The sequence below is a fragment of the Sarcophilus harrisii genome, chromosome 1 (genome assembly GCF_902635505.1).
Source record: "Sarcophilus harrisii chromosome 1, mSarHar1.11, whole genome shotgun sequence".
Taxonomy (NCBI): domain Eukaryota; kingdom Metazoa; phylum Chordata; class Mammalia; order Dasyuromorphia; family Dasyuridae; genus Sarcophilus; species Sarcophilus harrisii.
This window is the reverse complement of record NC_045426.1, coordinates 338,649,981-338,667,461: the sequence shown is the minus strand read 5'-3', so window position 1 is coordinate 338,667,461 and position 17,481 is coordinate 338,649,981.

The window sequence follows — 17,481 nt, the reverse complement described above, 5'->3', positions numbered from 1 at the left end:
CAGTTCATTACTGCTCCATTGGAAATGATTTGGTTGATCTTGTTGCTGAGGATGGCCAGGTCCATCAGAACTGGTCATCATACAGTATTGTTGTTGAAGTATATAATGATCTCCTGGTCCTGCTCATTTCACTCAGCATCAGTTCGTGTAAGTCTCTCCAGGCCTTTCTGAAATCATCCTGTTGGTCATTTCTTACAGAACAGTAATATTCCATAATATTCATATACCACAATTTATTCAGCCATTCTCCAACTGATGGGTATCCATTCAGTTTCCAGTTTCTAGCCACTACAAAAAGGGCTGCCACAAACATTCGTGCACATACAGACCCTTTTCCCTTCTTTAGTATCTCTTTGGGATATAAGCCCAGTAGTAACACTGCTGGATCAAAGGGTATGCACAGTTTGATAACTTTTTCAGCATAGTTCCAAACTACTCTCCGGAATGGTTGGATTCGTTCACAACTCCACCAACAATGCATCAATGTCCCAGTTTTCCCACATCCCCTCCAACAATCATTATTTTTTCCTGTCATCTTAATCAATCTGACAGGTGTGTAGTGGTATCTTAGAGTTGTCTTAATTTGCATTTCTCTGATTAATAATGACTTGGAGCATCTTTTCATATGACTAGAAATAGTTTCAATTTCTTCATCTGAGAATTGTCTGTTCATATCCTTTGACCATTTTTCAATTGGAGAATGGCTTGGTTTTTTATAAATTAGAGTTAATTCTCTCTATATTTTGGAAATGAGGCCTTTATCAGAACCTTTGATTGTAAAAATATTTTCCCAGTTTATTGCTTCCCTTCTAATCTTGTCTGCATTAGTTTTGTTTGTACAAAAACTTTTCAGTTTGGTATAATCAAAATTTTCTGTTTTGTGATCAGTAATGATCTCTAGTTCTTCTTTGGTCATAAAGTCCTTCCCCTTCCACAGGTCTGAGAAGGGGATGTGTTCTTAAACAAATAAGAGATAAAGGTAATTCTAAAAGAAAAAATAGATAATTTCAGTCATGTTAAATTTGATTTTTTTTACATAAACAAAGTCAATACAGCTAGAAAAAAAAGGAAAAATTTTAACTGTGGAAACATCTTTGCATAATATATTTTTAAGGGTCTGATATCTAAGATATATAGGAAATTAATAGAGATATATAAGAATAACAGCTATTAACTAATGGAGTGGTAATCAAAGGATATTAAAAAAAAGTTCTCAAAATAATTGCAAACTACTAACTTATAAAAGGTGGTTCTAAATCACTAATAAGGGAAATAAAAATCAAAACAATTCTGAAGTTTTGCCTCACATTAGAACTCTCAAATTAGAAATGATGGCCAAAGATGGAAATAACTAACATTATAGGAATTATGGGAAGCTAGGCAAGCTAAATGTAGAAAGCATTTTGGAACCCTGCTTTTTAAAAAATGACTAAACCAAAAAAGTCAAAAGTGAAAACATAAATCAACAAATAAAATTATACACATAAAAAATGACTTAAGCATCTATTTCTGAGATCTCACTTCTGGATATATGTATCACAAAGAGGTCCAAAAAAGAAACGAAGGTACTAGACACCAGAATATTTATAGTAGTTTGTTTTATAGTAAAGAACTACAAAAAAAAAAAAAAGAAAGAAAGAAAGAAAGAAAAGAAAATGCCCATCAATTGGGGAATTTCTGAACACATTATGGTATTTGAACATAATAGAATAACTAGACCATAAGATACAATAAATATGAAACATTCAAAGACATATATATATGTCTATATATAAACTATAAAAATTTTCATATATATAAATGTGTTTGTATACATACACATACACACATACATAGTGATTGTGATGATTTAAATTGGGGAAAAAAAAAAAAAACTGAAGTGAAAGCTATGATTATAATGACCAAAAAAGCTTGACCTTAGAGAAGAGTTGAAAAAATACACTTTCTCTCTTCTTTGCAGAGGTGAAGAACTATGGGAGAAGAATACTGTATATACTGTTAGAACTCATAGAGGTGTTGGCTAGTCATGTTGAACTACTTTTTTTTCTTTTTAAAAAATATTCATTGCTGAAGGGATGACTTACTAGGTAAGGGAATGGGGAGGAACATATTTAGAAATGAAAGCAATGTAAAACAAAAGAAATCTTTAAAAATGTTAAAACATTTATACGTATATGCATGTTTTATTGATTTTTTTTCTCACTTCACTATTACTTCCTAATAACCACTCCTCCTTCTTAAGGAAAATCTTCTTTCTATACCTTGAAAATAGAGTTTTATGAAAAAAGCAAAATTAAGCCAAACTAACGTGTTGGCTACATCAGGCAATATATGCTTCCTTCTGTAGCAATGTTTACTACCTCTACTGTGGGGTTGGAAATATTTCAATATAAGTCTTTTTGAAATCAAGATTGGTCATTTTATTCATTAGAATTCTGATGTCTTTTTGTATTATACTTATTGTAATCATTGTGTAAATTGTTGGATTTACAATTCTGCTTATGTTACTTTCATCAATTCATATCAGTCTTCCCAAGTTTCATTGTATTTTTCTTATTTTTTATTCATACCTACATTCATAATAATAAAATAATATTCATCTCCTACATTCATAGACCATGTTTAGTTCAGCCATTCCCCAATTAATAGGTTATCAACTTTGTTTCAGGGTTTTTCTTTTAATTTCTTCCCTTTTTTGCTACCAATAAAGCGCTACTATGAAATTTGGATGAATTTGGGACATTTCTACTCGGTATTTGATCTTCTTGGTGTATATGTTCAGTAGTGTGATATATGGATAAAAGTGTATGTGGAGATGTTATACTACAAAGTGACCTTTGTGATGTAATTCCAGATTGATTTCCAGAACAGCTGGATCAATTCACAGCTCCAATAACTGCATTATTCTACCTGTCTTACCACAATCCCTCCAACATTTCTTTACCAATCTAATAATTGAGGCAAAATCTCCAAATTCATTACTTTTTTTTTTATTATATCATAATGCCCTCCACCTGATATTCCTTGTCCTCCTTGATCAGGGCCAGCCCTAACTATATTTTCAGACTTCTCTCCCTGTTCTCCAACCTCTTCCTCAACCCTTCCTCTGTGTGATAAAGTAGACTCTGGGCAATTCACAAAGAGAAGACTCATAATCATGAGTTTTGTGGATGCTTTTTTAAATTTTGGGGGATTTTTTGGCTATTGGTGTGTCAATAATCATTTATTAAGCACTTTCTTATATGCCAGATACTGTCCTAAGCACTAGAGGTATTAAAAAAATGCAAAAAAAACAGTCTCTGCTTTCAAGGAGTTCACACTAGACTACAGAAGAATAGTGTGCAAAAAAAAAAAAAAATCCCCAAAAAACCAATGAACAAACAAGATATGTAAAGAATAAATTAGTAAACCAGCAGAAAGAAGGCACTAGCATTTAGGGGGGTTGGGAAAGGTTTTTATAGCTGGTGTTTAAAGGGAGCCAGAGTGGTAGGAGATAGAGATGAGGAGAGAATTTTAGGTATGGGGTCCAACTGATAAAAAAAAAATGCCTAATGTTAAAAGATGGAATGTCTTGTGTGAGGAACAGCCAGGAGGTCTATACTCGAAGAGTACTGTTAAGTTTCCATCACTCCTGTGCTAAGGAATGGAAGAATCTCTTCAGCTAAAGTGACCACGTCTCAGCCATACATCTGATCTTACCTCTTCAAAATCTGTGAAGTATCCTATTTTGAGCCTTAAGCCTCATTTACCCAAATCAGCTTTCTAGGACACTATCTTCTGAAACCAATCCTGGGAACATTTTTATTTAGCTTAAGTGCTTTCACCTTTCACAGATTTCTAAACTTCCTGATTACTGAATTCCTGAAATCTTGTTTTCTGACCTTCTTGGTCTTTGAAACTACTTGGGTCCCTGAATTCACATATGAATTATACTAAAATTCTTTTTTCTTCTCCCACTTTAGAGTCTGGGTGCCTGATCCTAAATCTGCCATTCCCCTCCTTACATTGGAGCCCCATTTCTACATATCTCAGAACATTGGAATAAATTTTTTCCAGATTTATTCATGAAGGGAAAGAAAATATATAAATATAAATATATATATGTGTGTGTATATATATATATATATATATATATATATACACACAGGGCAAAGGTCATTTAAATTATACATAAAAGAAAGTTGCTGTCAGAATTGACACCTTTGGCAGAATTGGCAGTTTTGAGTTCTAATTACTTCTAAATACTTGTTGCTTATATAATCTTGACTCTTCTAGGTCTCAGTATCTGCATATGTAAAATAGTAATATTTGTCCTACAGTCCCACAATAATTATAAAGTGCTATAAAAATTGTGAAGTGAGGCAGGATAGCACAGTAATAAAAGCATTGGACTCCAAGTAGGATCAAATTATCCATGCATATGTTTTGAAAATAAAAAACTTAAAAAAAAAAGTTACATGTCCAAAAGAGAGCTCATTATCATATCCTCAGGACTTGCCTTTTTGTCCTTATTCCTTCCTCTGTTTCTGTTAGGGACACCACCATCCTTCCAGTCACCCAGGATCATAACTTCAAAATCATCTTTGATTCCATATTCTTCCCTTGTTTGTCACATACAGCCAGTTGCCAAATTTAGTCAGTTGCTTACCAGTGCAGTTCAAGCCCTCATCACTGCTCACCTGGATTATTACAGAAGCCTCTGAGAAATATCTCTGCCTCAGGGTTCTCCCCTCCTTGCTCTATCCACTGCAGTTGCCAAAAACCTATCTGACTCTGGCACTTAACCTGCCTGATCAAAAAACTCCATTTGTTCCCTATTACCTTTAGGTTAAAATATAATTAGCTCCTGTTTTAGACATGAAGCCCCTTCAAAATCTGGTACCTGGCTTCCCTCCCCCCCTTCCCAGGTGTGTTATACATAGCTTTCCCCTTCACACAGCTATCAATCAGCCAAACCAACCTACTTGTAATTCCCATAAAACATCTCTTATCTCTGCCCCTGTACAAACTATCCCCTCTGTCCAGAATGTCTTTACCTTCAACTCTCGAAAGCCTTAGCTGCCATCAAAGCTTAGCTCAAAAGCCATCTCCTATAGGAAGCTTTTCCTGATCCCCACCCAATTACAGTGTGTGTGTGTGCATGTGTGTGTGCACACGTGTGCATGTGTATGTGTGTGTATATCTATATGCATGCGTACAATTACATGTTGCATCTTGTATTGTGTATGTGTGTATATTTTGTGCGTACTTATTCACATGTGTTTTCTCTTCCAATAGAATGTGAACTCCTCCGGGTCAGGATTCTTTTTTTTTGTCTTTGTATCCTTTGACTAGCACAATTCTTGATACATAGTAAGAACATAATAGTAACTCTGAGGAAGTTACCTGACTTCTCTGGACCTTAGTTTGCTCATGTATAAAATGGGCTTGATACTTCCAGGGACCTTTCACAGGGTACTAATGAAGAAAACATTTCAAAAATTTAAAAATATCATCAACGCATGAGATATGGTTGTCATTATTATTGGTGATGGTCAGGATGGTCATGATAACTCAGATTTCTCCGACACTTTATAGGTAAAGCACTTTCCACAGTCTGGTACAAGTGTTATTATTTTTATGCCCATTTCACAGATTAAGAAACTCAGACTCAGTCACTTGAACCCAGTTCTTCCAGTTCCAAGGCAGTATTCAAGCTGCCTTCATAGGGTCATGATTAAGGAGCAAAGTAGGAGAGGAAATCCCCACCTCTAGCAAGATCCAGATGTTAAGGAGGGGAGAAGGCAGGAGAACTTTGTCAGTAAAAGTTTTTCCGTGTTGTAGGGGATCAAAGCAAGCCGCAGAGAGGAAGTTGAGGGAGGGAGGAGTGAGGAGAGAGGAGAAATGACTTTAGAGGCAGCCCCAACCCTTCCCCCTCTTAGATGTCAGGAAATGAATGTATTTAACTCTAGAGAAAGCTCTCCTTCCAGAGTGGGAGGAACCTGCCCCCACAGGAAGGCAGGCTCCTGGATGAGGGACATCTGAAGATGGTCAAAGGAAGGAAGAAATGGTCTGGAGCCGAAAATATCAGCCACCTTGGTGCTCTCCTCCCTATTCTTGTCCAGGAACCCAGTTTCTATGAGTTGGTGTCCTTCTCTCCCGATCCCAGAGTAAGGGTCCCCCAGAGGGGATTCTTCTTTCTTCTTCCTTCCTACCTGAAACTCTCCTCAGGAATAATCCCATTGATTCTCCACATCTTTCTTTAGTTGGACTTCTCCCCTTCCTGGCCTAGTCTGACCGTAAGAGTTACATATGAGACTGAGACACACACTGAGAAGAGAGCTTCTTAGCCTAATAGAAAGAAGACTGAATGTGGAGTCCCAAGCCCTGTCTCTGTTATTCACCAGCTGAGTGACTTTGTGACCCTATTTTAGGTGAAATGAGGGGACAAAATTAGATGGGTAGGACCAGGACATCGACTAATCCAATTCTCTAATTTTACAGATAAGGGGCTGTGGTTCATAGACACATTGTAGTGGAAAGAGCTCTAGATTGGGAGTCAGAGATTTGAATTTAAATTATAGATCTAGAATGAAGAGGACTTAGATTACCTATTCCAACCCTCTCATTTTACAGAAAAGGGTACTAAAGCTCAGAAAAGAAAAGTGACCTCCCTGAGGTCACATAGTTCTCACCCAGGACTTGAACCAAATCCAATGTTCTTTCCACTATAATATTGTGCCTATCATGATCCCCTCTGTTTACCTATTTGCCAGGAAACATATCCAAGAATCATGCCCATCAGCTGTTTTTCTGGGGAAACACCATTCTCCCTGTCTAGCTAAGCCTATGTAAGAAGCACATTTTAGTGCTAATTTTATAGGGTCTCAAAAAGATCAAATCTCTCTTTTCTCTTCCCTCTTCTCACCAGTAGGGACAATATGATAGAGAAAGAGGGGAAAATAAGACCAGAAGTCCAGAGGCCTGACTTCAAATCCAGGTTTTGTCATAAATTTCTCTTAATTACAGTGTCATTTCTCTCTGAACGCTTTATTCTGAGCTCTGACATTTTATGAATTTGAGATTCTGTAGATTTAAGAAGAACGATTCTGTAGATAATTTAGAATACAAGATTCCTTATGGTCATCTTATCTATCATCCTGAAAATAATAAAAAAAAATTTCCAGATTCTAAATATCTTGATAATTTGGATAGATAGTAATAGAACTAAAAGGAACCTTAGAAATTATCTGGGCCAAATTCCTCAGTAAGAGCTAAGGAATTAACAATGAGAAAAGTTAAGTGACTGGTCACATAGGGAGACAGAACCAGGATTTAACCTCAGGTCTTCTGGCTCTAAATACATCACTCTTCTGATTCTACCTTTCTGGACTGGAGGCAGTGAAAAGTTCTATAGGTCTTACTGGTCAGACAGATTGCACATAATTATAGATACAGACATAGTCATGCACAGACTCAGAAAATAGTCAGATCCCCTCAGCCTTCCTGCTTCTTGTCCTGTGGGCAGGGCTGATGAGAGTGGTCAGATCCTGGCACACACTGAGCCCAGCCTTCCTGCTACCACCATACAGGATGTGGTACTGTGGGGAATTCTCCAGGCTAGAGTGACCTCTGAGGCAAAGTCACTGGGAGCTGACTGCTTTATTCCTAGGGAACCGCAGTATTAATTTTACTTAAGCACCAAGCCTTGACTCCCTGGGGACTTCTTCCTTAACAAAGAATGTCCCACAACATTTTTAACCCTAAATGCACTCTTCACCTTGAGGAAGGCCCATTCCCTTTCCTGTAATAATAGCTCATATTTTAATCATGCTTTGTCATTTACAAAGCTCTTTCCTCACAATAATTCCGGGAGAAAGGGAGTGTAATTTATTATCCTCTCAATGAATGTTATTGTCTAAAGGTTATAGCCAGTCAGTTAACAAGTGTTTATTAAGTACCTACTATGTGTGAGGAACTGGGCTAAGCAGTAGGGAATTAAAAAAAAAAAGTCCCAAAACAGTCTCTGTTTTCAAGTGGAATCATAGTTTAATGAAAGTTAGGGATATGAGGTAAACTGTGATATCATTAATAAAGGGATCTTCCAATAAGGAAATACCTTATTCCAATACAGGTTGACACTTTTTCTGTAATTTATAATCTTAGATGTTTGCCTAGAGCCCAGCTTCTTAAACCGTGGTTCTTGACCTCATATGGGATCTATAACTAAATGTGGAGAAACAAAATTATGATTTATTATCAGCAAATGTTTGATTTTTATGCCTATACCTGGGGTCACATAAAAATTTCTCCAGCAAAAAAGGCTTTCGAGTGGAAAAAATTTAAGAAGCCATGGCCAAGAGCTCTGAAATGTTAGTTGACTTACCTAGGGTCACAGAGCCAGTATGTGCCAGAGGTTAGACTTGAACCCAAGTTTTCCTGGATCTAAGGCTGATTATTTCTCCATACTGTATCTCAAATGTCAAAGGTCTTAAGGTTTTGTAAATGGCATTGCCTAGACCAGAAACTAGGACTTCTGACTCCAAATCCCTACTTATTTCTTTGCCTGTATAGTTAAATGTGTATTGAGATAGATGGTTATATTTATATTTTAATATATTTAACATCTACTGGTCATCCTGCCATCTAGGGGAGGGGGTGGGGGGGTAAGAGGTGAAAAATTGGAACAAGAGGTTTGGCAATTGTTAATGCTGTAAAGTTACCCATACATATATCCTGTAAATAAAAGGCTATTAAAAAAAAAAAAAGAGAGAGAGAGAGATAGATGGTTATAGATATGCGTTTGTGTGTGTCCTTGAAAAATTTAGTGACTTTGGACAATCACTCCCACTTTTCTGTAAAGAGAAAGTGTAGCACTAAATAATCTCCACTCATTTCTATCTTCCAAAGTAATTTCTGGTTTATTTCCACATAGAGATTTTATTGCTATCTCAAATTTGACATATTTAAGACAATATTTATCATCTCTCTCCTAAACCTTAGAGTTTCAGTTGCCTTAACCATAAAATTAGTGACTTCCAAATTTCCCAGTTTCTGTTGAGGGCACGATTGTTCTTCCAATCCCCCATGTTTTTATCTCAGAGTTATCTTCAACTCTTCTCCCAAATCAATTACATCCAATTAGTTGTGAATTTTTGTCTGTTCTATCTCCACAACATCTTCTATGTCCATCCTCTTCTCCACACTCACATAATCATAATTCTGATCCTTATTAACTGGATTGTTGTTATAGTCTCTTTAATTGGTTTTCCTGCTGCCAATCTCTCCTCTCCCCAACCCATTCTTTACCAGCTGCCAAGGTAATCTTTCCAAAACACCCTTCTGGCCATGTCACTCTACTTCTCCAAAACTCTGGCTGCCTTGCTACTTCAAGCATAAAAAATAAACTCCTCAGCCCGGCTTTTAAGGCCTTTTAAAAACCTGGTTCCAATCTGTTATGACATTGAGAAACCACTGCTGGGCCCAAGGGGCTATGACATTGTGCAAACATCCTTCTCTATTAAGGGACTCTTGTCCTTTGACCCTCTACAAGTGTTTTGGATCTGACAGTCCTGAAGAAGTTTGACTCCCTTTTCTCACATACTTTAGTTTGCTAACTGCCTACCTTAGGGCAAAAAATTACTTACAGCTTAAGTTTTGGCTTATGTCTAAGGTCTCCCCAAAGCAGAGATTATAAAGGTAACCAATGTACAATATGAATTGGGTATAGGGAAGATTTTTATTTCCTGTACACAAAAAAATGCCAACATAAACCACAAATATACATTGTCAAGAAAGACTTAAAAATAAGATTTTGTAACTTAATTTATAACTAGTACCTTCTCCTAGAGGGTTGATTTTTAAGCCTCTTCAGATTAGAAAGCTGTTGGTTTTACAATCAGATAAGCATTCCATATTTCATCTCTACTCTTCACTCTTCCCCTCACTATTCCCCAGCTGATTTCTGGTAGGTTGTACCAGTCATTGCAATTGTATTCCAGACATCTTCTTCGATGAAGAAACTCCCTTTGCCTTGTCACCAATCAGTTCCACCTAATAGACCCAAGGACTTTAGGGCCTCTTGAACTGAGAAGCTGGCGCAAGTCCATTATGAAATCAATGATCAAACCTCTTCAGGAAACACAAATCGCAAAAGTCAGTCAAGGATCCAGAACAAACTCACCTAATTGAGTCTGCTTGTTCTATCTGCTGGTATGTATATGCAGCTCTAGGTGGTTAGGATCAGGGGAAAGAGCATCATCTATCTCTCCATACATTCATGGAAAATCTTAGAGTTACTGGATACTACCAGGAGAGTCAAAAAAGAGAGGGAACCAAGAGCAGTCTCTTCTTTCTAACTAATATAGCACTCAGTCCAGTATGTTTGCTTTTGAATCCCAACTCTGGTACGTAGTGTTTGACATCGGGTAAATCATTTAACCTTTCTGAGCTCCAGTGTTCTCATGTGAAAAAGCACAAAAAAAAAAAAAAAAAAAAAAAAAAAAAAGGAAAATCTGAACACCCTACCTGTAAGAAAAATACTTTTTAATCTGTAAGGGGCTATGCTATGGACCAACCATTTGGAAAGATAGTTTTGAATACTAAAATAATCCCTCGTAAACCTAATCCCATGGGCTGGGGAAAGTTCTTCCTAGGTATAGAGACCTGCATTAGTAGGAGCTAATTAATGTCCATTGGATGAAACTGAAAGAGGGAAGCTGTACCACTACTACCCAATAATAGGGCAGTCGCTATAGGTGGGAGCATTGGATTGAATAAAGCACAAATGTAAACTCCAAGGCCCAGCTTCTTAAACTATGGGGTTTTGTAACCATATGGGATCTTGTAACTGAATGTGAGGATTGTGAAATTTTGATTTACTATCTATAAATGTTTGATTAATATAACTATTTTATATACCTATATGCATGGGGTTACATAAAAATTTCTCAGGCAAAAAGGGGTCACGTGTGGAAAATGTTTAAGAAGCCCTATTCTGAGGCCCTATAGAAATATAAAAATAGTCTATCCTGAACAGGTGTAGGGAAGCTAAAGAGTGAGAAAGAGAAGGAGGAGGAGGAGAAAGGAACAATGGAAGATTGGATAGGAAGCTCTATGTCCAGATTCTTCACAGGATGTGATATTTGCCGTTTAAAAAGTCATGAGTGTGTGTGTGTTCAGTGGGGGAGGGGGAGGGCAAACTTGGGTGCTGGGATTAAACATGAGATGTAGACTCAAAGAATGAAGGATGTAAATAGACTTAGAAGGGCTTTTTGGTCAGAGGGGAGTTAAAAACTAATAATAGAACAAGCAGGGAGAGAATAAATTGTAAAAGGAAACTCTGGGGACCTGGTCAGAGCCAGAGGCTTCTTCCTTTCCTCCCTCCTTCTTTTTCCCTACTATACTTCATTTCCTCCCACTCCCACCTTCCTCCCCACTGTACATCTCCCCCTTCTATTCCCAGGGCAAAATGTGGGAGGACAGATTTTGGGTTGTGGCTGTGAGTAATTGAACAGGGACAGGATAAAGTAAAAGTTTAAGACACTGAGTTTGTTCAGGACAGTACATTATCGCTGTTCTATAGTATAACTACAGTAAAGAGGCACAGATTTCGGATTCAGGAAACTTAGATCTGAATCCTAACTCCATCAGTAGCAACTTATATGACCCAAAGCAAATTGTTTCCCCTCACCAAACCTCACTTTTTCCATCTGAAAAAGGGGGCATTTGGACTGGATGATCTCCAAAGTTCCTTCTATTTCTGGCATTCTATGAGCCATTTTCTAATCTAAGAAGTGAGGCTATAAGGAAATAAAGAAATTAGATAATCTAAATATAGAAACTGAAGAAATAAGGTGTTGCTTTTATGTTATAATGTTCTGAGATTCATCTAGTCTAAATGATGTCTGAAAAAGAATCCCCTTTAGAATACATAATTAATCAGCATTTGCTTGACAAACTTCAGAAAGAAATGTATATGTCAAAGTGCCTTATTCAGACCAGAATTTGATGGCTGTCCAGAATGGTTTCAGTGTGGATAGATAGTGGAGAAAGAGAGGAACTAATATTAGTAGTGTAATATTAAGGCACTTAATGGCAACTAAGAGTTTGGATGCATATTTGTCATTTGAGGAAAAATTTTGGTTGCCTCCTTGAATAGAATTTGTTTGCTTGTTTGTTTGTTTGCTTCTTTCAAGGAAGAATAGCATAATGAAGTAATGAGGTGGTCCAGAGAAGAGAGCGCTGGGCTTGAAATCGGTGGAGTCCGAAAAACATGAGTTCACATCTGATCTCAGATACTGGCTAGATGCTCTGGATATATCACTTCACCTCTGATTCTTCATCTGTAAATTGTAAACTCCCCAGAGTTGTTTATGAGGATGATATCATATTTGTAAAGCACTTTTCAAAATGTTATGGCACTCGAGAAATACTGGTTAATATTATAATGAAAAGAATGCTGAACTTGGAGTCAGATATTCTGTATGGAATCCTGTGGCCCACCCTTAGTAGGACCATAGAAAAAGTCATTTAACCTCTCTGAGTCTCAGTTTCCTCTCCTGTAAAATGAGGATAATTGCTGCCACTCCTCCTCGGGGTCCTTGTGAAGTCTGAATAAGTCAGCATATCTAAAGTTCTTTGTAGATCTTAAAGCACTTCATAAATGTCATTTCTTCTTACATCTATGACAATCTCTAGTTCTAGGGTGATTCTGAAGTCCTTTGAAAAAAATCTAATCATCTTTGATCTCCAAGATCTCTTCCAGCTTTAATGTCTGTGTAAATAAAATGCAAATGGGGCATTTGTGGATGAATGTGAGAAACCTGTGCATTCTCTTCCCCTCCTCCTCTCTATCCCATCCCTTCCTCCTCTCAGTGAAAATTATGTAATGACCAGAAATCCAAATTCTGACTCCTAGAGAAGATGAAACTGTCCATATAACCTGGAGTATCCCAGACCAGACATGAATTTTGCCCATTTTGCCTAATTGTTGGATGGAGAAGTGGCTGAATCTCCTACTGAATAATTAATTATGAGAATTAATTGTGAGGACACAAGTGTCCTAATTGAAGCCTACATGCAGTTCTTACTATGGAGGGCAGGAAATGGAATCCATTGTCAATAGAGTCAAGTTTGGATTTTAATCCATTGTTTGCTAGCCCACATTTGGTGTGGTACAATGGAAATGGAAAGAATATTGGATTTGGAGGCAAAGCTCCTGGATCTGAATACTGGTCCTGCCCTCACCTACCTATTTACCTGTGTGATCTTGAGAAAGTTGCAACCTGTTGAAGTGTCACTTTGTTCACCAGTAAAATAAGCTTAGATCTCTCAGTTCCTTCAAATCTATTATCCAATGACTCCAAAGTTTTAGATCTTTTCATCATTAGTTGAAACTTTCCTATATTACTCAGTAATTCCCTCCTAGTCTCCCCTTCCCTAAATTACAATTCAGTAGGTTGGCACTTGAAGCTCACGACACCAAGTTCTGCCTGTTTAAATTCCACATCTTCATGGAGAAAAGGATTGGGGACTGGGAGAACAAAACTCTGGGCCCTAAAATCCTCATCTGTAAAATGAAGGAATCCTGCAATGCAATGATTCAAAGCAATTCCTTGGCAATTGGGATGGAAAATGCCATCTGCAAAATGCAGAGCGAGAACTATGGAGATTGAATGTGAATTGAAGTGCAGTATTTTCGCCTTTTTTTGTTTATTGGTTTGCTTTTACTCCATCGTGCTTTTTTCCCTTTTGGTCTGATTTTTCTTGCACAACATGATAAATATGGAAATATGTTTAAAAGGATTACACATGTTTGGCTTGTGTGGGATTGCTTACTGTCTTGAGGAGGGGGGAGGGAGAGAAGGAAGGAAGGAAAAAAGTTTGAAGTGTAGGATCTTGCAGGAATGGGTGTTGAGGACTGTCTTTACATGTATTTGGAGAGGTGGAATACTATTGAGAAAAATAAAATAAGGAAATCAAATTAGATGTTCTTTAATGTTCTTTCCAGCTATAAATCTAATGGATTTATGAACCTTGGGACTTTTCTATCTTTCTATCCCAACTGGGCCCAGCCCTAAGGCCCAAGGCAACAGTCCAGAAAAACTGTGGAGAAGGGGAACTTGGGGACTGGGGAGGGGGAGAGGAGGTGGAGCAAGAGAACACCTGGCAGGAGAAAACAGTAGGCTATGATTATTTGACTTCCTGTGTCAACAGAGTGGCCTAGGTTGGGGCACATGGGGGAAGGGGGGTGCAGAAGGGCAGAATGAAAGCCAAACAATGTGTCATAAATTCACCAATACTAAATATAACCATTCTGGAAGCTGTAAACACTCTCTTCTCCTGTTCTGGGTTTCCTTCTCCTTCCTCTCCTCCAGCAGCCCCATTCTGCTGGGAACAATTCCTCTCCTTTTGCCTTCCTGTGGGGCCCAGTTTTGGGGGTGTGGGTGTAGAATAGTTTGTACCAGGTCAGTTCTGTGAGCTTCCCTTTCCATGATTGGAAAAATGAAGGTCCCAAGAAGCAGCAGAAAAGCCTGAGCGTTTGGGGGTGAGAGGTCTGGGTAAGGAAAAAAGATGGACGTCTGATAAGGAAAGTGATTTCATATACCTATTTCCTAATCTATATAGAACTAAATCACAGCAAAAAAATCTCTTCTGTCTCTGACTTTCTCTATTCTAGGGCTGTGGTTCCCAGTCTGTGGGCCACACAAGTTTTGCAAGAAACTCACAAATCCATAAGTATGTATAGGGAATGTATTTGTTGGAATAGATGTTTCCATCAAGGCTATCAATACTGGAACATTTGCCATTGGTCTTTGCTGTCTGCACCGCCTGGATTGGTGATGGTTTGTAATTATGACCTAAGACTCAAGAGAGGGGCAAAAAGGTGGAAAGAGAAAGGAACAGAGACATGGAAAGGGATAGAATAACACAACCCCATCCAGATGCCTGGTTCTCCTTTCCTTCTAGCACTGGACAGATGGCCACAACCTTCCCCTTAGGGGATAGATGGCACAAGGGATATATATATATATATATATATATATATATATATATATATATATATATATATATAAAAATGTGTGTATATATGTATACATATGTTTACATATATGTGTGTATGTGTGTGTTGTGTGTACACACACATTTCTCTGTGGTCAAATGCCATAGTAAGATGGTTAGAATAGGGATTGACATTTGCTACAGTGGCTGCTACTGCTGCTATCACCAAGCTCTTATTAAGACAATTAAATTGTTTAGCTATGAATTTGCTCAGACTGCCTGCTAATAGCCCAGCTTACCAGAAGGGGTGACTAAGTGAGAGTGTAAGGGGTGATGACTCAAATGATTGCCTGCAGGACATACCACTTTTAGCCATAAAATATGTGAGTGTATAGATACATATATGCACAGATGTACATATGTGTACACATGTATGCATCTCTATACATATATGGCCTGTAAGAACCTATTTGCTGTATAAGTAAAGGTACTGTTTATCTTTTTTCCCCATATACTATAAATGCATTATAATTGTTGAAAAAAAAAATAATACTGTACTTTGCATTGCAGGTTCAAGTAAGTGACACAAACATTTTTCATTAACTTATTATTCTCAATTCAGGCATTGTTCTTTTTGAGAGATATCCAAACTGACAAAAGTCCCTTCGTGTCCTCAGACTTATCTTTACCTGGATCATTTTGAAGTCCTTATTTATAGGATTCTTGAACAAGGAATATTTTATGGTGTGATAAAATATTAACAGAGTTCAGGGTTAAATGCTAAAATTTAACATTTTGCTTCATCATTTCAGAACAACAGTAACTGAGTCTTGGAGACTCATTTTCCTAAAACCACTCAAACCCTCTGTGACTACTCCCCATAGGGATTCTTTCCTCTTCTTAGTGGGCCCCTAGAACTAAACAAGGAGACTCCTTCCTCTAATCTATGCCCTTATCTCTCCAGATAAAAAGATGGATAGTTAATCCCTTTAATTTATTGGAAGAGAGGCTACCGGTCTCGCCTGGATTTACTTGGACATTATTTCAGAAGTGAAAGTTAGAAATAGACTGATAGGGTTTTTCCCCCTACTAATCTATAAACTGATCGAAGAAAGGGATTCTACTTTTATCTTTCTATCTCTCTCAGATCCAAGCATAGTGATTTTCCAATATGAATGGTTTGGAATAGGTATCAGAGTGAGTTTCTCTGTGTACATATTAAAAATAAAATTAGGCTCTTTTTTCCATGACATTGATTTTCTTTTTTAAAAAATAATAGCTTTTTATTTTTCAAAATACATGTAAAGATAATTTTCAACATTTACCTTTGCAAAACCTTGTGTTTATATTTTTCTCCCTCCTTTCTTCCCCCTCCCCTAGATAGGAAGTAATCCAAGATAGGTTAAATATGAGCAATTATTCTATACATATTTTCACTTTTATCATACTGCACAAGAAAAATCAGATTAAAAAATTGAGGGGAAAAAGCAAAGCAAGCAAACAACAACAACAACAAAGGTCAAAATACTATATTGTGATCCACTTTCAGTTCCCATTGTCTTCTCTCTGGAGGTAAATGGCTGTTTCCATCACAAGTCCATTGGAATTGGTCTGAATCACTTCATTGTTGTTAAGCTCTTTTCTTGCTTTTTTTTTTGTATATTGAAATGTTTGTGTTGATTGTTGTTAAGCCTTTCATGTAATACATATATATTTGGGGTTTTTTACTTCAAAGGAAAGTAGGAAAAAAGGAAAAAGTCAGGGAGGCTAGGATTCCCATGTTATTATTATGCTATTATGCTCCACAAAGTTGTCTTCCTCTTCCTCATTGTGGCATGATGGTCCTGGGTTGAAAAGGCTGTGCCCTTTCTGTTTCTCCAGTGATGATGGCAGAATGGTAGACAAGATAGGAGAATACTAATATTAGGAATCATAGTTTTTAGACTATTGTTGACAATAATATAACTTATTGATTATATTTTAATATCCAGCAAACTGGGAAGAAAATAAGCATTTATTAAATACCACTATTAAGCATTTTACAAATATTTATCTCGTTTGATCCTTACGACAACCCTAGGAAATAGGTGCTGTTATCCCCATTTTATAATGGAGGAAACTGCCCAAGGTCACCCAGCTAGTAAGTGTTTTAGACCATATTTGAAACTTACTGTCCAACTAGATAGCTATTTATTTCCTCCACCACAAATGACCTATAAGAACACAATGACAAGTACTTAAAAGATGGAGATTATCATTCCTAAAGTCTTCTCTCCTAGGAATGACATCTGGGAGATTTGATGCAAAGGGTTCACAGAAACCTATAAATAGATACAGAAACACATTACCCATCACTTATATTCTCTTGGGAGATAAAGACTCTCAGAAGACTTGTGGGATTGCTAAACAGACTTAACTTTCCCTTGTCTGAACTTCCTCCTGAGCAGCAATTCGAGGTCTGAATCTTCTGGTCAGCCAGATGTGCACGGCACATCCCCA